The 21,485-nt window shown below is 38.9% G+C and overlaps 1 protein-coding gene across 3 annotated transcripts in view; it reads right to left on the bottom strand.

Annotated features, from left to right (window-relative positions):
* SYT9 (synaptotagmin 9) overlaps window positions 1–21,485 on the bottom strand; it is a 131,141-nt gene that overhangs the window by 17,366 nt on the left and 92,290 nt on the right. The window lies entirely within an intron of this gene.

Here is a 21,485-nt window from a genome sequence, read left to right as displayed (position 1 = left end):
TTTTTAAAGACACCATAATAGAGGCTCAACTTAAATGCATACCCCAAATTAAAAAAAACAATAAAATCCACAAAAAAGTACTACTGTGGATAAACAACAAAGTAAAAGAAGTAGTGAGAGGCAAAAAGTCATCCTTTAAAAAGTGGAAGTTAAATCCTAGTGACGAAAATAGAAAGGAGCATAAACTCCGGCAAATGAAATGTAAAAATATAATTAGGAAGGCCAAAAAAGAATTTGAAGAACAGCTAGCCAAAGACTCAAAAAGTAATAGGAATTTTTTTTTAAGTACACCAGAAGCAGGAAGCCTGCTAAACAACCAGTGGGGCCACTGGATGATCGAGATGCTAAAGGACCACTCAAGGACAATAACGCCATTGCAGAGAAACTAAATGAATTCTTTGCATTGGTTTGCATGGATGTGAAGGAGATTCCCAAACCTGAGCCATTCTTTTTAGGTGACAAATCTGAGGAACTGTCCCAGATTGAGGTGTCATTAGAGGAGGTTTTGGAACAAATTGATAAACTAAACAGTAATAAGACACCAGGACTAGATGGTATTCACACAAGAGTTCTAAAGGAACTCATATGTGAAATTGAAGAACAACTTACTGTAGTCTATAGCCTATTATTTAAATCAGCTTCTGTACCAAATGACTGGAGGATAGTTAATGTGATGCCAATTTTTAAAAAGGGCTCCAGAGATGATCCCAGCAATTACAGGTCGGTAAGCCTGACTTTAGTACCAGGAAAACTGGTTGAAACTATAGTAAAGAACAAAATTGTCAGACACATAGATAAACATAATTTGTTGGGAAATAGCATGGTTTTTATAAAGGGAAATCATACCTCACTAATCTAGTAGAATTGAATCCTATTCAATTTATTCATAAATGATCTGGAGAAAGGGGTAAACAGTGAGGTGGCAAAGTTTGCAGATGATACTAAACTACTCAAGATAGTTAAGACCAAAGCAGATTGTGAAGAACTTCAAAAAGATCTCACAAAACTAAGTGATTGGGAAACAAAATGGCAAATGAAATTTAATGTGGATAAATGTAAAGTAATGCACATTGGAAAAAATAACCCCAACTATACATACAACATGATGGGGGCTAATTTAGCTACAACGAGTCAGGAAAAAGATCTTGGCGTCATCGTGGATAGTTCTCTGAAGATGTCCACGCAGTGTGCAGAGGCGGTCAAAAAAGCAAACAGGATGTTAGGAATCATTAAAAAGGGGATAGAGAATAAGACTGAGAATATATTATTGCCCTTATATAAATCCATGGTACGCCCACATCTCGAATACTGTGTACAGATGTGGTCTCCTCACCTCAAAAAAGATATTCTAGCACTAGAAAAGGTTCAGAAAAGGGCAACTAAAATGATTAGGGGTTTAGAGAGGGTCCCATACGAGGAAAGATTAAAGAGGCTAGGACTCTTCAGCTTGGAAAAGAGAAGACTAAGGGGGGACATGATAGAGGTATATAAAATCATGAGTGATGTTGAGAAAGTGGATAAGGAAAAGTTATTTACTTATTCCCATAATACAAGAACTAGGGGTCACCAAATGAAATTAATAGGCAGCAGGTTTAAAACAAATAAAAGGAAGTTCTTCTTCACGCAGCGCACAGTCAACTTGTGGAACTCCTTACCTGAGGAGGTTGTGAAGGCTAGGACTATAACAATGTTTAAAAGGGGACTGGATAAATTCATGGTGGCTAAGTCCATAAATGGCTATTAGCCAGGATGGGTAAGAATGGTGTCCCTAGCCTCTGTTCGTCAGAGGATGGAGATGGATGGCAGGAGAGAGATCACTTGATCATTGCCTGTTAGGTTCACTCTCTCTGGGGCACCTGGCATTGGCCACTGTCGGTAGACAGATACTAGGCTAGATGGACCTTTGGTCTGACCCGGTACGGCCTTTCTTATGTTCTTATGTTCTTAATTCTTTGAGGAGGTCAACAAGCATGTAGACAAGGGGGATCTAGTGGATATAGTGTACTTAGATTTTCAGAAAGCCTTTGACAGCTCCCTCACTAAAGACTCTTAAGCAAAGTAAGCAGTCATGGGATAAGAGGGAAGGTGCTCTCATGGATTGGTAACTAGTTAAAAGATAGGAAACAAAGAGTAGGAATAAAGGGTCAGTTTTCAGAATGGAAAGAGGTAAATAGTGGTGTCCCCCGGGGGTCTGTTTGGGGCCCAGTTCTATTCAATATATTCATAAATGATATGGAAAAGGGGGTAAGCAGTGAGGTGGCAAAATTTGCAGATGATACAAAATTGCTCAAGATAGTTAAGTCACAGGCAGATTGCAAAGAGCTACAAAAGGATCTCTCAGAACTGTTGACTGGGCAACAAAGTGGCAGATGAAATTCAGTTTTGATAAATGCAAAGTAATGCACATTGGAAAACATCCCAACTATACATATAAAATTATGGGGTCTAAATTGGCTGTTACCACTCAAGAAATAGATCTTGGAATCTTTGTGGATAGTTCTCTGAAAACATCCACTCAATGTGCAGCGGCAGTCAAAAAAGCGAACAGAATGTTGGGAATCATTAGGAAAGGGATAGATAATAAGACAGAAAATATCATATTGCCTCTATGTAAATCCATGGTATGGCAACATCACGAATACTGTGTGCAGATGTGGTCGCCCCATCTCAAAAAAGATATATTGGAATTGGAAAGGGTTCAGAAAAGGCCAACAAAAATGATTAGGGGTACAGAACGCCTGCCATATGAGGAGAGATTAATAAAACTGGGACTTTTCAGCTTGTAAAAGAGACAACTAAGGGGGGATATGATAGAGATCTATAAAATCATGACTGGTGTGGAGAAAGTAAATAAGGAAGTGTTATTTACTCCTTCTCATAAGACAAGAACTAGGGGGCACCAAATGAAATTAATAGGCAGCAGTTTAAAACAAACAAAAGGAAGTATTTTTTCACACAACGCATAGTCAACCTGTGGAACCTGTGTTATGAAGGCCAAGACTATAACAGGGTTCAAAAAAGAACTAGAAAAGTTCATGGAGGATAGGTCCATTAATGGCTATTAGTCAGGATGAGCAGGGATGGTGTACCTAGCCTCTGTTTGCCAGAAGCTGGGAGTGGGCGACAGGGGATGGATCACTGGATGATTTCGTGTTCTGTTCATTCCCTCTGGGGCCCCAGCATTGCCCACTGTCAGAAGACAGGATACTGGGTTAGATAGACCTTTGGTCTGAGCCAGTATGGCCGTTCTTATGTTCAGAAATAAAAAGTTGACAGACAAGAACTAATTAAGACACACTACAGGTTACACTCTAGGACCTTCTACTATTGGAATCCTCCTTACTCTTTCCTTTAAACACTCTCATTGGTATAAGCAGTCCAGATGTCTTCACTTCTTGGCAGCAGAAGTGAACACTGTGGATAAGTTGTTTGTGGTGACTGCGAAGCAAACAATTAAAGGGCATGACACTAGTACAAGATGTCTGGAGTGACTCACCCTGTTTAATGTCTCCAAACAGTTCACAGCACAGAAATAGACTGCTACCACACTCTTTGTGTCACTGACTCATTTGGACTGCTGGAAGATCAAAGTGGTGTTTGACAAGGTGATGTTTAAGAAGCCCTCAGGACCATAAGGGGTGTCACCACACTCAGAGGAAATACTCCTTTGCTGAAATCTGCACTCAGCTCTGGGTGAGGCATATCTGCTCTATCAAATTTCACTGATGAATAGTTGGACATGATTATTTTCTGACTGAGAAATTTTCCCTAAATGGTACATAATCACTGCACTGCTGCCACTTCTGGGGGGAAATGTTTCAAGAGATTGGCTGGAAGTTTCCCAGGTCCATGGGGATTCTGAGCTATACAATTGTCCATCCTGTGATGCAAACTATGTAACTCTTTGGGGGAGAGAATTCCATGGTCCATTTACAGTAGTTAGTGACACCTTTTTGTGTCTGTATTCTTCAAGAACTTGCCCCCATGAACCAAAAAATTTGAGAAAAATTCCAAAGGAGGGATTATCCCTATCAAATTGCTCATGAGCTATGAGGAAAATCTGGCACACTAATGAAGCCTGTAATTTTGCCTTAAACACCACAAAGAAGCCCCTGCCCTTGTTTATTTTAGTTGCAGATAGGATTTCCTATATTCTTTCAATCATAGCAGTGTCATTCTGTATTCAACCCTTGTATTCTACTCAGTGGCTATAAAATTCATTATCTTGTTACTGTCACTGGTTTATTGTGCCCACCACCCTCAATTTCCCTACTGTCTCTGAATTTATCAGCCTGCCGGATGCTTTCAGAACTTCAAAACCTTTCAGCAATTCATAGCAAGAAGAAAATATCATCTCAATGAGATACTGTGAAGTGGTTTTGAATATGAGAACTTCCCAGAAAAAATATACTTACCAATTCAGTATGCTCACCTTACAGTTGGCATAGATATTAATAATGGATAATTAATTCTAGTGGACAAAAGCAGATTTCTGTAACTAACTGATTAAATACATTTTTATTTTGTTGTAAAGAACAGTCATAGTAGATAGAACTGGATAAATAAAAACAATGAATAAGTTTCAGTGGTATTCATTACTTTTTTTGATTTGTTTTCTACGAACATTTCTAAGAGCAACTTTGCTCACAAGAACATTCACAGAAAGTGAAAGCCTAGCATGTACTCATGAGAATATGTTCACTGGAGGTTTCAGGCCAGAAGAGTTCACCTTTAAATTTCTTTATACAACATTCATGATTGAAACAATAATCAAATCAAGAAATGATACTGTCGCAGATTCAGGGTAATTGCATTGTTGACCCCCTATATGGTCTGATCAAGGAATGCCATCTCAGGCCTCTAGCTGTCACCTGTCTCTGGGTGGCATTCCAGGTCCATTCCAGGTCCATCTCTCTCCAGACCAGGGTTTTAGGCTGCAGCTGTAAATTCTGACTGATGTCCAGCGTCTGTGCTTTGCTTGTCCTCTGAGAGCTATGCCCAGGGAATGCCAGAGCTTGCAAGTGATCACACAGCTCTTCCAAAGTACATTTATTTAAGGACAGAAGCATAGAGAGAAAACATAGCAAAAGGTCTAAATGCAACAAATGTATCAGAAGTCACCCATCAGTCCTATGGAGACCCTGGCAGGTTCAAGTCCTCCCAACCCATCCGGTGGGTTTGGCCCTCCCTTGGACTAAAGGTCATGTCCATTTACTGAATCAAACCAAAGTCCCCCGTGCTGTTTCCTCCAACCCTTTATAGCACAAGTTCTTTCTTTGTCTCCTGTTTCTCTTGGAACACAGCCTGTGCCAGTATATATAACCCAGGCCAGGGGGTGATACTTCTCAGAGCTGTGTATGGTCCCCACAGTCTGCACGGCAGTAATTACCCCACACTGGTTTTAGTTTTGGGAGGAGCTGTGGTAACTCTCCCCCATGGAGTAGAACACAATCCCTGGCCCATAATAATAAATATAACGTTCATAAACTTCATACAATAGTCCCCAAATATATTGCACGTGGCTGCAATATCTGTCAGATACCATGCGACTTACCACATGGTACCAAATGGCCAAACACAGATCACAAATAGTAAAAGATATAGATGAAATAAACAATTAGTGAATAAACCTAAAGATGAAAATAAAATGTTCAGACAATTAGGAATGAACCATTGTTTGTGGGTGGTTCATAAAAAGAACAAAGGGGATAAATTTAAATGATTGTCTGCAAATAGCTCTCAATTCTAAGAGCAAAGAATTTAAGGCTTTTAGAAGAACTGCAAGAGAAGAGCTTAAGAAACTACCCTGAGTGTACTTCAGGAAATTATCCTATAAAACATTTATCTTCAAGCTGTGTAAACCTCCTCACATTTGATAAGAGCTCTTAAACTATAAAATTATATATTTTGATTCAATCAGCCTCAGGAACAAATAGAGCTGGTTAAGATTTTTTCAAAATCATGAAATTTCAATGATTTTTTTTAATGTCGACAAAAAACAGCAAAAAAAATCAACATTTTTACTTTGTGGGGATGATATTTTTCAGACCGCTGTTGTAAAAAATACACTCCTTATCCCAAGTTCTTACTGTGCAGGAAACCTCATCCATAGTTACATGATAGACTTTCTTATTACTATGAGAGGATTAAAAAAAAATTTAATTCTAAGTGGTGGTAATTACAACAATACTGTGCATTTTCTATAGAATCTTTTTTATGTGAAGGATCTCAGAGCAGTTTTACAAATGTTAATTAAGCCTTAGAATGGACTAATGCGTGTGTGCACACAAACACACATGCATCAAGTCACTCGTGACTCTCGTGATCTTTTCAGGCTTTAAATGACTAGATTTCAAATTATTGTTTCACTTAAAAAAAAACAGTCATAGTTTCAGGTATTACTTCTGCCCCTGAGACAACTTGCCAGTACATGTATGTATACACAAATATTTTTCTCTCCCTTCTTGCTGTGTGAAAGACCAATATAAACAGGTGGAAGATGACTGTCTGGTTATACAGTAGAAAAAAGTAAACTGACTCATTGGAACTCAACATAAAATGCTGTTAAATGCGCAAAGTAAGCAAACTGAAAATAAAGAGAACATAGCTTTTCTTTTCTCCAATCTTTTTCAGTTCTAGTAATTTTAGATGTTGTTTGTAATAATAGTGAGTGGTAAAAATTCAATGCAGAAAAGGTTATTTTAAAAATATTGATGCTGTCTCTTTTAATAGCACACAGTAACAATACATTACAGTTTAGGACATGGATTGAAGACTAGTACAATAACTACTTGAACCAACAAAGTCAATTAAGGTAGGCAGAATGTAACTGCTTGGAATTTGGCCAGAAAAACAGGGTTAAACGAAATTTCTAGTGAAAGAACTCTATCATCTTTAATAACCACAAGTGGTTAAAATCTGTTTTCTGTCATCTGGAAGATGGCTCCTCCAGTAGCATAGTGCCATTCCACAGCAGTGTTTCAGTACTATTTCTGAAGGTACATAATGATGACCAGTCTATGTCCTGCGGCGGCTAGATGTTCCTTAGTGCTCCTCCTCCTAAGTACAGATGCATGTTAATCCTGATTTAACTAGGAGATCCCATGGAATCTCAGCAAACAAATGTGCTCATCAATCGATCAATATTTGATGCTTCCCAGTCTCATCAAGCACTTTTATTTTGGTGACTCTGGGGTTAAAATATTTCAGAGCACTGATTATCTGGGAAAGATTAAATTATTATCTTGCTATTGAAATCTCAAACGTTAGTAAATTTCTGGTGGAGTGAGCCTCATAATCTCTTTCCCATTCCCACTTAGCAAACTGCTATTTATTTTTACTGCAGGGTATTATATCTTATCATGTGAGAGTGCTGTTTCTATCACAGTCTCTGTCCCCGAAATGTTAAATTTGCTTTGGGGTTTTCAAGCCTTGACTGCTTATGAGATGATGCTTTTATGCTGAACCAATAAATGCAACTTGACACAGTGTGTTAATTTAAATGATGAAATAGAGAACAGAGAGAACAAATGGAGCTTTTTGGTTGATAGTCAGTGATGTCACAGAAGTGGCCAAGACACCCAGTAAATACATGAGTCCAGATATGTGTTTTTGTTTCATTTTGTTTTATTTGTAACTTCAGTTTCCCCGAGGCAGAGAATGTCTAGAGGATTATTGCATATCTTGGGTTGGTTTAATATCACTGAGCCTTAGGGATTTGTGCCATGTACCATCATCCAATGTGGGCTGTAACTGTCAAGAAATGAACTGCATTTTCAGCTTAGAATTAACAAACTTAACTGGTAGGATTTTGAGTGAAGATTATGTTTTCAGTATGAGTTGGGTACTTCTATATTACTATGTATACAAAACAAAATATGGCTGTATACACATTATACTTTTAGGGCATTGTTTTGTATTCTTGTTGTTAAAAGTGACTCAGTAAAATAACTCTTTTGATTTGATCAATGAATGTGTTTGTATTCAGTTTCCTTAGGCACTTCACAATTGACAAACATTTATTTTGAAATAGCTGACATATTAGTAAATTTTGGATTCCTACTTGAAAATAGTTCTGCATCAGTTATTGCAAAAACAGCTATATTCATATTTGTACAGTGCCAGAAGGGAGCGGTATGTTTGGAATGAAGTTATTCGATGGTCTGGCTATGTTGTTTATCTTGCTCATGTTTGTCGATAAGCACTGTTAGGTAGATGCAGCCGATTACTCCAAAGTTGGGGAGCCTGAAGTTCCTTTCCTGAAAGGTAGTTCTGAAAAGGTCTCCTCTGCTCTGCTAGCCCACCTGTGGAATTAGATTTTCTAGGATAAATGCATCTGATTGCTAGGGTAACTGTTGTCTGGAGAACTCTGGCGAGGGTTGCTGGGAACTGAGCATTAAAACCTTCACCGTTCTGAGCGGTGGCAGTTCCTGTCTTACATTATTCCAGGTTTGTGGAGCTCTTTGCAGATACAGTTTTCAGGCAAGGACAAAAAATTCCATTTTGCAAACACAAGGGAAACATGAATTTTTGCTGGGGATCAAGGGTTATGAAATCTTATCTACATCCCCACCACCATTTCACACTCCATTTTTACAGTAACATTTGATCTACCATCAGAATTGTTCTAGAAGCTACGCAAATACGCTGGCAGTTTATTTCAAATGATTCCGATTTACCCAGAAATGTTTTCCTGATTTCCTTATGTAAAGCTAGTGTAGTGAGCACCTATCTTTAAATGTTGAATTTCACTGGTAATTCTAATACCTTGTTAGTTAATCTGTTTTTTCACACATTATTAATAGACATTCAAATTATTAATTTTGTTGGATGTTAGCCTGCAGGCTGAGTCATCCCCTAGTGCTATGTCAACAGTCTTCGTACTGGTTCGAAGGTGAGTATAGTTCAGCATTAGAAACAGTGAAATGTGTGACCGTAAAGAGAGCTGTGACAAATGTACTCCTTAATGGCTCCATTTCTGATTCCCTTGGGGCTGTGTTGAGTCAGACTTCCACACAGAGATCTGTAAATTACATTGGAGTAGGAGGTTTTTTGACAAAATGGAAATAGCATTGCAGATCAGGGGTCCCCTGTAGATCAGCCGCCCCCTCCTGTGAAATCATTCATGTCTGAGTACAGTGGATATGCAGAATAGGTGGGAAGAGACTGAAGTCAACCTTCCTTCTCTGATAATGTTTGAGGCCTCAGGGAAGGTGCACTGTGCTGTGAGGCCAGACATTACATATTCTAATCTAGACTCACCTCTTCCACAAACTACCTTTAATATTTTTATAGTTCACAGTGCTTATCAGGCATTCTCAACATTCGGTTTGTATATTGTTATAACTACTTTGGTTAGGGCTTTGATTTTTGTGCGTGTGCTGAAATAGTTGTACTGGTACAATTTCCCCCCCTTAGGGCATGTCTACACTTACCTCCAAAGTGATCGATTCAGCAGGGGTTAATTTATTGCATCTAGTGAAGATGCGATAAATCGATGGCCAAGCGCTCTCCCGTCGACTCCGGTACTCCACCGGAGCGAGAAGCATAGGTGGAGTCGATGGGGAGCGTCAGCAGTCAACCTACCACAGTGAAGACACTGCGGTAAGTAGATCTAAGTACGTCGACTTCAGCTACGTTATTCACATAGCTGTAGCTGCATAACTTAGATCGCCCCCCCATCCCCAGTATAGACCAGGCCTTAGTGTGGATGCAGTTTTATCAGTAAAAAGATGCCTTATACCATCATAGCTTATTCCTCTTGCCATACAGGAGTAGCTATAAGGCACCTTTATATTGATATTACCAGGAGGTTGTACTGCTTTGACTAGACTGGTATAGTGAAAGCAGTATGATTTTTATGTGTAAACAAGCATGTACCAAGAGGGCATATATTTCTTCCTGGGAATAGGAATACAACCAATGTCTCATTCCCTTGGCCACACTGCCTTTCAGAACAAGCATGCCCAAGGTTCCTGACACCCAGCATTCCACTGCTGTCTCATCAAAGAATTGTGTAATCCACAGGCAAATATGCTGCATCTGCCTGTAGTGCTTACTCCACTTAAAGCATAACAGCCGACACCTGTTACCTTTAGCTCAAGTAGTAGAACTGTTTGGTATTCAGCTGAACGTCCTATAGTTCAAACTATTTATTAACACAGGGTTATGGCTATGCTAATGAACCATGTGAGAAAAATGTGGTCACATAATTAAAGACTGTATCATAATCCATACACACAACTACCTTAAGATTTGGCAATCAAGTTTGAAAAAGTCATTCCATAATCTTCGATGCCTTAGAGCACTGATAATGTTTCTTTTGGAAACAGAACACCTTACTTTTTCTCTTAGGTGTTAAGATCTTATATTGCCCAGAATCTGAAACCTGGTGCTTTTCAGACAACCAGTCACGTAAAGATTAGTTTGGTTTAAAGCAATGTTTGGAATTACGAAAAATCTGTCTTCAATGGCAAAAGCTAATGTGTTTTACTGTCTACAACCTCAGCTGCATGGTTGGCAAAGTGTTACTTACTGTTTTATATTACTAATGTGTGTGTGATTGGAAAAATAAATAGTGGCATCTCTGTGGACCAGGAAAAAAAATCTTCCTGTTTGGGGTAGTTGTAAATTTCAAGATTCCATTTGGACAAATATTAATTGTTACATCAGCACATACAAAATGCCAAATACAATAAAATTCAGTACAAAATTCTGATGTAAAATAAGCCATATCACCAAAAAATTGCAAGTATGTTGGCTAAAAAATTAGGCATTTTTAATGAAATTCTGGGAAAATATATTTTGTCATTTTCATTTATCTTTGGTCCCTGTATTTGGATTTGAGCTTGAGTGTCACTTTCTCAAACACAATGTAAACCTCTCCTCTATTCATTACTTGTGGTTGAAGGGCATGTCGCAAAATGTATCCAATTGGTAAGGCTACTGACTGTTTTGTCTCTCAAATGATATCCTAGATGCAGAGCCATATTAACAATGTTCTATAGGATAGGACTCTGAACTGGGATACAAGAGACTTGGGTTGAAGTCTTGGCTCAGCCACAGATGTCTTGTGTGATCTTGGGCAGGTCACTTGTTTTATTCTATGCCTCAGTTCCCCGTTTATAAAATGAGGGATAAAGTTCTACTACTTTTCTGGTGTGTTATGAAGAAAAAGGCCATTAGTGACTGTGAGGTGCTCAGATACTGTGGTGATAAGGGACATATAAGTACCAGTGAGAGTAGGAACACTCACAGGAAGTGATGTGTTTTATTATTGGTGCCGATGTTGCTCTCAAGTCAGATACATACTGAAAGAGCAATAGTACTTGTCAAAGGCAATAAGGATATGGGAGAACGTCTTTATAGTTTTAAACTAATTGTGCAACCCATCTAAAGATTCTGCATGAGATGGCAGGATCTTATATCACCTCCCCTGACAAATTCATACAGAAAATGTCCCTGGAGTTGCAAACCTAATTTTAAAAGGGAAAAGTCTAGGTTTCAGTATACCAGATATCTATAGGCACTTTGTGATTGTGTGCAAGCTAGAGACCATATGAATAAAAATGATGCAAATACAAGCATATTTATCGGCAACCAGACAATTTCATTTGAACTTTTGAAGCATGTCAAGGACTGCCAACATTTTAATTAACTGCTACTGTAATATTAGGTAATAATCTTTTATTTTTCAAAAACATCGCCTCCTGATTTATTTTTTTCTCAATCAGCATGGGGCATTAGTTTGATTTAACCAATAAATCCTCCTAGTTCAGTTAGTCCTTAATCTTCAGTAGAATTAATGGAATTATGCGTCTCTGCTGCAAGATAAAATTTTACTTTATGTCCTTCCAATCTTTGGTAATGTGGGCTTTGGAACTATTGCGGTGATTTATTTAGTGGAGTTACACTCAGTTAAGCTGATGATAATGATGTATACGTATATAGTACAATAAATACAGATATTACATCCAAATGAATACAAAGTATACCATCAATCTGAAAAATGCTGTATGCTTTTTGGGAAATCAGTTTCTTATATTGGAGATGAATTGTGTTGTAAAGTCTGGATTCAGATTCATGTATGTTCGGACCTGCATTTGGTTCAGATCTACGTCCAGGATACACACATTTTGAAAATTTCCTGCACTACACACACACAACTTGAGTTTAGAATCTGATTGTGAATGATTGTGCATAACTCTAAAATCTTTGATTTAATTTACAGCATAAATTGATGACATTAGTTCTACATTTTCAGCCATTTCACTGTAGTATTTTCCAAGACATTAGAGAATTTTTTTCATGAGTTTTATGCATCAGAAATGTACATGAAAAAGAACTCTGGTTAGTAAGCTTTGATTTAAATTGGATTTGTACATCACTAGAAAAGTGCCAACTGCATTCTCATTAGATTTTCTTTAGTTATCTTAACGTGTGATTCCCTCTCAGACTGGAAAATTCTATTTTCATTACACCTTAAATCAAATAAAAAAATCAGTTGTTGTAAAATAGGCTTCCATTAATGCCTCAATCAAATTATATTTGAAGAGAGATGATTAACAGTGACTTGTAAAAAATCTGAATGGCCTGTCTTTTATAATTATCCCCTCCATATATCTACTTCAGACTATATTTGATGTTTTAAGTAATTTGTAAATGACATTTATTTTCTTGGTGTGATAGCAATTGTATTTCTTTTATTTTAGAAAATGAAAATGGATAAGTAGACAAGCTTTTAGAATTATATGTTAGAATGAGTCTGGTTTTATTTGCTAGAAAAGAGTATAGGGAAGAATTCAGTTCTGAAACTTAGCTTTACTTAATTAAAGAAAATTCAGCCTTTTGTGATTTATCAGGTAGTAATTTGCCTACATTTGATCCTGGTTTTAAAGTACAGTATAACTTTTGCTACAGGCAATAGAGAATCATAGAATCGTAGGATGGGAAGGGACCTTAACAGGTCATCTAGTCCAGTCCCCTGCACTCCTGGCAGAACTCAGTATTATCTAGACCATCCCTGACAGATATTGACATATATACTGTCAATTCATCCGGCATGCTTGTGCATCTATGTAAAGAAGCCAATATTACAAGTGATATGAGAGGACAGGATTGATTTCCTAGTGCTTTACCCATTGGTTCGTCTGTAGTACAGGCAGCAATTATTACCCTCTGGGTAATAAAAGGGAATTACCCTCTGATAAAATGCTAGACATGGAAGTTTCTTGTGTGACAGACACCACAAAATACATGGTTCAGCACAATGCATGTTTTGAAACAGCATGGGGCATCCTGATACTCCAAAACAAATGCAATACAGAATAGCAAGCCCCTCTGATGTGTGACTCGTTCATTTCCATGAATGAGTCACATGAGGGAGCATGAGCATTTGAGTATGGAGATGATATAACATGGACAGATTCAATGTTTATTGATCTAGTTTCTAATTACGCACTTTGAGAATAAAAAGTACAAGTTTTGTGTCATTTTTAGTAATGTATATTTTTGTCCATTATATAACTGGCTAAAGAGCATTAGCAATGAAGGAATGAAAAACAGACAAATGGTATGTGGACAATCCTCGATTATGGTAAGCAACAGAAGTTATTCCACATAATTTCTGTTCTATTTATACATTGGAAAAAATACTTTCCATCTGACAGAAAAAAAGCTCTACCTCATTATTCAAATAGGTATTTTCACTCTGGAAAAATGTATTTTAATTCAGAGTTTATCTAACAAAAAGATAATAATGTTGCACCTTTTAGCATCTTTCATCAGAGGGTCTCAAAGTGCTATATGGCACTAAGGGATAAATTCTGACCCCCATGCTTAGTCTGAATAGCTGAGCTTGATGTTGGGAGTTCCCAGGGGACTGGAGGAGGAAAGAATCCTTACTGCAGACTGTAATAGTGGATCTGTACCATGGCTGCCCCCTCAGCTCTGGGACTATCTCTTATCTTGCGGTTTAAGACCTATCACTCTAATCTGAGACCTTTGATGTAAAATCGATAGCAACAGCGAAGTTCCCAGTGGACTTCATGGAGTCTGTGGCACTTTTCCTTTTTCGGGGGTCAAGACTACCTGGGGAAAGGCTTCTGCTGGCCTTGTGCTTCCTGCTCCTTTGGTGACTTTGGTTGGTGGATCCGCAGAACACAGGATCTACTGGCCTCATTCCAGCTCCTTCCCCAGTCTGCCTGTGCCCCACCTCAAACTCAGCTGCATGGGAGCCCTCAAAGAGCAGTCTTCTAGAACATGCAAAGATTGCATCCCTTTGGGCAAGCTCCCCATATCCTTACCTTCCTTTCACTGTAGAACCTCCTGCATTCCACTGTGTTGAGGGTGAAGGAGCAGGACTAGGCCCTAACTGAGTTTAGCCTCCGAAGACCCCTCTGAAGTGGGTATTGTAACTAGTAGTATTCCCATAGTCCAGGATGGGAATCTGAAGCACAGACAATTAAATGACTTTCTCAAAGTCATTGTTAGAGTGGCAGGATGATTCCCTGCCATGCCCTTTCTCATTTGGTGTAAGAAGTACAGTGGATTTAACCCACCTCTTTGTTCTCTGATGCTTTCAATTCTAGTGGCTTCCTTATTCCCACCAGAGCCCACAGAACCGCCTCCTTCCCCAAAGGGTTTTTTTGTGTTTACACCCACCCAATATCATGACCACTTTCCTTTCACAGGCAGCACCTTACAGCACAATAGCAAAAATCCTCCAAAACAGAATTCTGTGATCCATTATGGGCTGGTCAGCATAGAAAGCTCAAGATTTGTGCAAGTGAGACCAAGGGATATGTTCTTGTAATGTATATACATTTGAGAGCAAGTCCAGATAATACTTATGAGAATAATATGCACGTAACCTGCACTTGCCATAATGTCATTCATAAATGAAAAACAAAGTTCCATTCTCAGAGCCACAAGATGAATCTTGACTCTGATATTCTGTTCTCTCGACATACACAACCTCCATGGTCACAAATTTATGTACTGCAGTTGTAATAAGATGGCTGAGAATCGGAGATGAGATCTGCCTCACAGATCAGAGAGCTGAATATTGCCCTTAGTGGTCCATCTGCACAACATCTGGTTTTGTCACAGATCCAGCTGATATTCTGATAGTAAATTATTCTTCATTAAGGGCCTGATTCACTAAAGCATCCCTGTTCAGCAAAGCACCGATGCACATGCTTAAATCCCATTGACTTTATTTGGACTTCAGGGTTGTGCGTGCTTTGGTGAGTCAGGGTCTAATAGTGGATTTTAATTGATTACTCTGGAGCTATGAACAGAGAGATCTTGAGGTGTTACAAGGTAAAATGGTGAGTTGGGGAGCCAAAGCTTGCAGTGAACAATACAATGCAAATTAGCAATCAGCTGTGAATAAAAAGATGGAATTATTCATTCTGCTTGTGTGTGTCACACACTGTGTTAAAGTTATTCCACAGACATAACTGGTAATGGGGAATTCTGAAAACAAACTTCTCTAGAGAGCTAATAGCTCTAAAGTAATCTTTGCCTCCTGAACAAACTGAGATGTAAAGAAGGTTGGTGAGAAAATGAGTTGTTTTATAAGTTATTCCATGTATCACTGTTGAAGTCAGAAGGGGAGATCAGTTAAAAGCAATGTGATTCAAAAAGGCTTATAAGTCTCTCACTGAATGACATCTGTGTTGTGCTTAATGAATCTTAAGGTGTTTTGCTTTCTTAAATTTCATGTTTTAGTCCCACATTTTGTTACTTGCTGCCTTCCTGCCAGTAGACAGTGTACTGTGTTTGATTTTAAAAAAACAAAACAAAACACCCTCATTTTCCAGAGACCACAATGTGTCCTTTGATCATTCTGGTTCTCTCTCAGGGAAAAAGCAGAGAGAACTTTCAGGGGAAAACAAAGTGTCTTCCTGATTATATGATTCTAAAAATGAAAATTTCATGTTCTCGAAGACATGAATTAACAAGTGAGATTCTGGCAAGGGATAACTGCTCCTCCTCCTCTGCAAATATCTCTTGCTTCACATCCATTCATAAATGCCTGTATTTAAAGCTCTCCATTCTTTGCTATCGTACTTCACGAGCCTTTACAATGGAAGCACTGTGAGGGTGGATTAAATGGTTTCATAATGTTAAACCTTTTAAAAGAGAGCACTTTTCGTGCTGAAGTCACTGCAATATTTCTCTTTGTAGGTATGAGTGTAATTCTTTAGAAATGTTGACAAACTGAAGAAACTGCAGCTCACTTTGAAATGTTAAGTGTTTGAGTTTGAAAAAGTATCAAAAGGGGGAATGGATAGCTCAGGGGTTTGAGCATTGGCCTGCTAAGCCTAGGGTTGTGAGTTCAATCCTTGAGGAGGCCATTTAGGGATCTGGGGCAAAAATCTGTCTGGGGATTGGTCCTGCTTTGAGCAGGGGGTTGGACTAAATGACCTCTTGAGATCCCTTCCAACCCTGATACTCTATGTTTAGAGAACAAGTGGAAGAAAATTTCCAGTGGGAAACATAAAGGCAAATCATATAGGTCCAGGTTCCAGATGTCAGTTCAGGTAAAAATTCCCAATGGGGAGATCTGAAGGAGTATGCAATAGTTTCCCAAAATAAGTGGCAGTAGAGGTCCAAGACTTGAGACATTTAAATTGGGTCAAGTACTGAGGAATATACAGTCATGTACAGAATAGTCACATGTTGGTAGACAGTTGGACAAGATGGCCCACTAAGTCCATCTCTAATTTCTATGAAATATTAAGCTTGAAAAAATAGAGAAAAGAGAGGTTACTTCCATTGTGGCACTAAATATCTTACAATACAAATTAGCAGCTGACCCATCATAGGTATCTTAAAAGAAAACTCTCAGTGGTAGTCATACAGGTATAAGGAGAGGAGATTGTAAACTCCTGTGGTTTGAGGGCCAAATTTAGATCTGTTATAATTTGAGGGCTTAATTTGAGTTTAAATTTTCACTATCACTAAGAGGACTGGAACTTGTTCAAAATAAAGCAGCAAAACCACCCTGTGGCTTAAAATCTACTTCTGCTATATATTCAGGTACATGTTGTTCTTTGCCAGTTCCTTCTCACTTCTATTCTGGTACAAGGTGGAAGGAACTTTTATTTCTCTCTGTATACTATTAATTACACAGCTAAGAAAAAACATGTAAAGGAGGAAAATGTTTGTGAAAATTAGTTAATTAAAATATTTCCATCCAAAATGTCGTCTTTGTCAACATTTGGTACTGATGAGCTAAACTGAAGATGCTGAGATCAGTTAAACTTGTATGTGGACAAATGCAGTGATATATCAGACCACCCTCAGTTGAGTGGCTCTGTATGAACGTACACACTTGCCAAAAACTTCACACACTGCTCTGCTTCCTAACCAGTCTCTGCTAAGAAATGAAGGACCATGGGGATAGAATTACCCTTTCACACCTGAGAATTGAGAGCGATCAGTCTTTATATAGGGTGAAGTCTAATGGAATGGCAGAGCTGTGTGGAAAAAGCGTATGTTAATACAGTTATGCTACTAAACCTGGATAAAACAAAAGCTGTGGACAACACTTTTGACAGTCACTTGCCTTTCGTTAGCATTGAATTACTTCCTCTGAACTTGCCACCTGTGTTGAATAAAGCAGCTTACTTACTCTTATTCCATTTGTGAAAATCTAATTTGAATCGGATCACATTGAAAAGGATAGGAACTAAATACTTGGGTAGTATTGAGTGAGATGGAGCGAGAGGCAGCCAGTGAGAGAAATAGAGATGTCATTTTCAACCTCTAAAGGCAACTTTTGTAAGTGCTAAAGTATGTATTCATTATGCTTACATTAGGATAATTTCCTTTCCACTCAGAACTAGCACAGACTCAACTTTGAAGGGCTAATAAAGAGAGAATCCTTTGATAACTACAAAGTTCTCTTTAAAAGTAATAGAATTTGTACTGCATTTACACAGCCTGACAGGGAAGGGATTGAGTAAAGGTCCAAAGTAATACAGAATTCTAAAGTTAAAACTAAAACTGCCCTCTTCCATTGCATTAACATGTCCAGACTATAAGCCATTTTCATTGTACCAAAGAAAATAAACTTTACTCTTAGGGTATTCTTCAAAAACATAAGAATTACCAGACATCTCTCAGCAGATTTCATCCATCTGCTTTGTGATTCAGTCTATATGCCAAATTTAAGGGAGGATATAGAGAACTAGGGCGCACTGACAAACTTTTCTGGGAAAGAACAGGATAACTATTTTATTTGAAAATGGACATGTCTGTAGTGAAATTTCCCTGTTCTCTTTTCAAATTATAGGCCTAAATCTTGGTCCTACTGCAGTTAATAGCAACAATCCCATTGACTTCAGCAACACCAGGATTTAGCCCATCATGTCTAATCTTTTTGTTATATTACCTTAGTAAATTGAGAGATCACTTCATTTGTCCTTTTCAGCTGAATAAATCCACAACACAGAGTCCTATATGGTCAATCAAGCAGTATTCTCCCTGGGTTTGACATATCCTGATTGTGATGGCCCCCATCACAGACTGCTGCAGAAAATTTACTAATGAATAATGTACTGACATTTTTACAGGAAAAGTGTTTGTCTCATGTTCATATCCTAGCCATGATACTCTGAAAGCAAAGTTACAGTAATAGACAATCCCAGTATTTCCAATTTGAAAGCAGAAATACTATGATGGTGTAGAAAACTATATGTAGGTGTCGTGAAACTATGTAAATGTCATGAAGCTGCTCACTTGAAAGATTAATGCTCTGGCTAAATTCTGTATTTTGAAAAACATACGTACAACAAGAGTCTTGGTACAGTCACTAGAGAAGAGCATATATTCAAGTAGAGGAAGAGTCTTGAGATGTGTCAAACATTCACAGCCACGCATACTTTCTTTTTGTTGTTGTGACTATTTTAGCAGCTACATTGAACATTCATTGCCACATCTTTCCAGCTTGCATAATTAGGAAAGGGTAAAAAATGGGCACAATTAAAAAGTTTATATCTCATCTTTTTAATAGTAGGTGAGATATTGCTGCTTTGAACAGGTATTCCTTATACAATAGAACCTCAGAGTTATGAACACCAGAGTTACTAACTGACCAGTCAACCACACACCTCATTTAGAACCAAAAGTACGCAATCAGGCAGCAGCAGAGACTTCTCCCCCGCCCCCGAAAAAAGCAAATACAGTACAGTACTGTGTTAAATATAAATTACTAAAAAAATAAAGGGAACATTTAAAAAAAAAGATATGACAAGTTAAGGAAACTCTTTCTATGTTTGTTTCATTTAAAATAATGAATAATAAAATAATGATGGCTAAAAGCAGTATTTTTCTTCTGCGTAGTAAACTTTCAAAGCTGTATTAAGTCAATGTTCAGCTGTAAACTTTTGAAAACAACCATAACGTTTTGTTCAGAGTTACAAACATTTCAGAGTTATGAACAACCTCCATTCCCGAGGTGTTTGTAACTCTGAAGTTCTACTCTGTTTACAATGGGAGATCACTAGAACCAGTAATTTCTCACCTACTGGGAAAAGGCACATAGGGAATTTTAGCTGCACCCACTGTATCCTCAAGGATTTAATGTAAATGCATACAATCATCTGACTTACACATCTGTACTCTAGAGGGCCTTTAGCTACCCAGACCTTATGTCTTGTACAATGATGGTGAAACTAGGCTCTTGTGTGTACAGAGGCCACAAAGAACATCTGAGCACAGCCTCAAGTGACAAACATCGTCTGCTTCACATGGCACCTTCTCAGTTCCCTTCGTTCTTTTTGCTCACCTTCTGTCCCTTTCTCCATTTCTTTCTTTCCTAGTTCTGTCCATCTCCCCCTACTCCATTCTCTTCCATTTGCCCTCCCTAATTCATCCTTCTCACCAGGGGCGGCTCTACGTTTTTGGCCGCCCCAAGCAGTCATGCGCGGGAGGCGCCCCGGAGCCGCGGGAGCAGCGGACCTCCCGCGGGCATGACTGCAGAGGGACCGCTGGTCCCGCGTGGCTCGGCTGGACCTCCCGCGGCTGCGGACGGTTCGCGGGTCCGGCGGCTCCGCTTGAGCTGCCGCAGTCATGCCTGAGGGAGGTCCAGCCGAGCCGCGGGACGAGCGCCCCCTCCGCAGTCATGCCTGCGGCAGGTCCAGTCGTCCCGGGGCTCCGGTGGACCTCCCGCAGGCATGACTGCGGCAGGTCCGCTGGCCCAGCCTGCCGCCCCCCCCGGCCGCAGGGGACGCCCCCTAGATTTTGCCGCCCTAGGCACCAGCTTGTTTTGCTGGTGCCTAGAGCCGCCCCTGCTTCTCACTGTCTGAAGCTTTGTCCCCTTCCACCAAAACATACTCTTACATTTTGGAATAGTGATGAGTCATGTCACATGCTGCATCACACTGACCACTTTCTGAAACACAACCTTCAAATAGGCTTGAGCGCCATTCCCCACTACATTTGGGACAATGGATTACACACAGGGCACCAGTTTGAGCCTGAAGTTTGTTATTCCTGACCTAGGATTTTGCAGGCTACACCTTTACTTGTAGAAGCCAAGATTGCTGCTCTCTTAGCTATTTCCACCATGATCAATAAATATCTAATCAATCTATTCATCTATGTTATTTAGTATGTGAGAATTACCATAGTATCTAGGTTCAGAATTAAAAAAAAATACAGGTGTTTGATCAGCTTTGATGTCAGTTCTACAAAAACATTAGAAGCAAGAGGAAGACCAAGGACAGAGTAGGACCATTACTCAATGAGAGGGGAAAGACAATAACAGAAAACGTGGAAATGGCAAAGGTGCTTAATGACTTCTTTGTTTCGGTTTTCACCAAGAAGGTTGGTGGTGATTGGATGTCTAACATAGTGAATGCCAGTGATAATGAGGCAGGATCATAGTCTAAAATAGGGAAAGAACAAATAAAAAATGACTTAGACAAGTTAGATGTCTTCAAATCACCAGGGCCTGATGAAATGCATCCTAAAATACTCAAGGAGCTGACTGAGGAGATATCTGAGCCATTAGCAATTATCTTTGAAAAGTCATGGAAGATGGGAGATATTCCAGAAGACTGGAAAAGGGCAAATATAGTGCCCATCTAGAAAAAGGGGAATAAGGACAACCCAGGGAATTACAGACCAGTCAGCTTAACTTCTGTACCCTGAAAGATAATGGAGCAAATAATTAAGCAATCAATTTGCAAACACCTAGAAGATAATAAGGTGATAAATAACAGTCAGTATGGATTTCTCAAGAAATCGTGTCACAGTAACCTTTCTTTGACAGGGTAACAAGCTTTGTAGATGAGGGGAAGCAGTAGATGTGGTATATCTTGACGTTAGTAAGGCTTTTGATACTGTCTCGCATGACCTTCTCATAAACAAACTAGGGAAATACAACCTAGATGGAGCTACTATAAGGTAGGTTCATAACTGGTTGGAAAATCATTCCCAGAGAGTGGTTATCAGTGGTTCACAGTCATGTT

This window comes from Mauremys mutica, chromosome 4 (assembly GCF_020497125.1).
Source record: "Mauremys mutica isolate MM-2020 ecotype Southern chromosome 4, ASM2049712v1, whole genome shotgun sequence".
In the NCBI taxonomy this organism is placed as follows: Eukaryota; Metazoa; Chordata; order Testudines; family Geoemydidae; genus Mauremys; species Mauremys mutica.
Note: the sequence above shows the minus strand (reverse complement) of the source record. Positions and strands in the feature narration are given on the sequence as shown.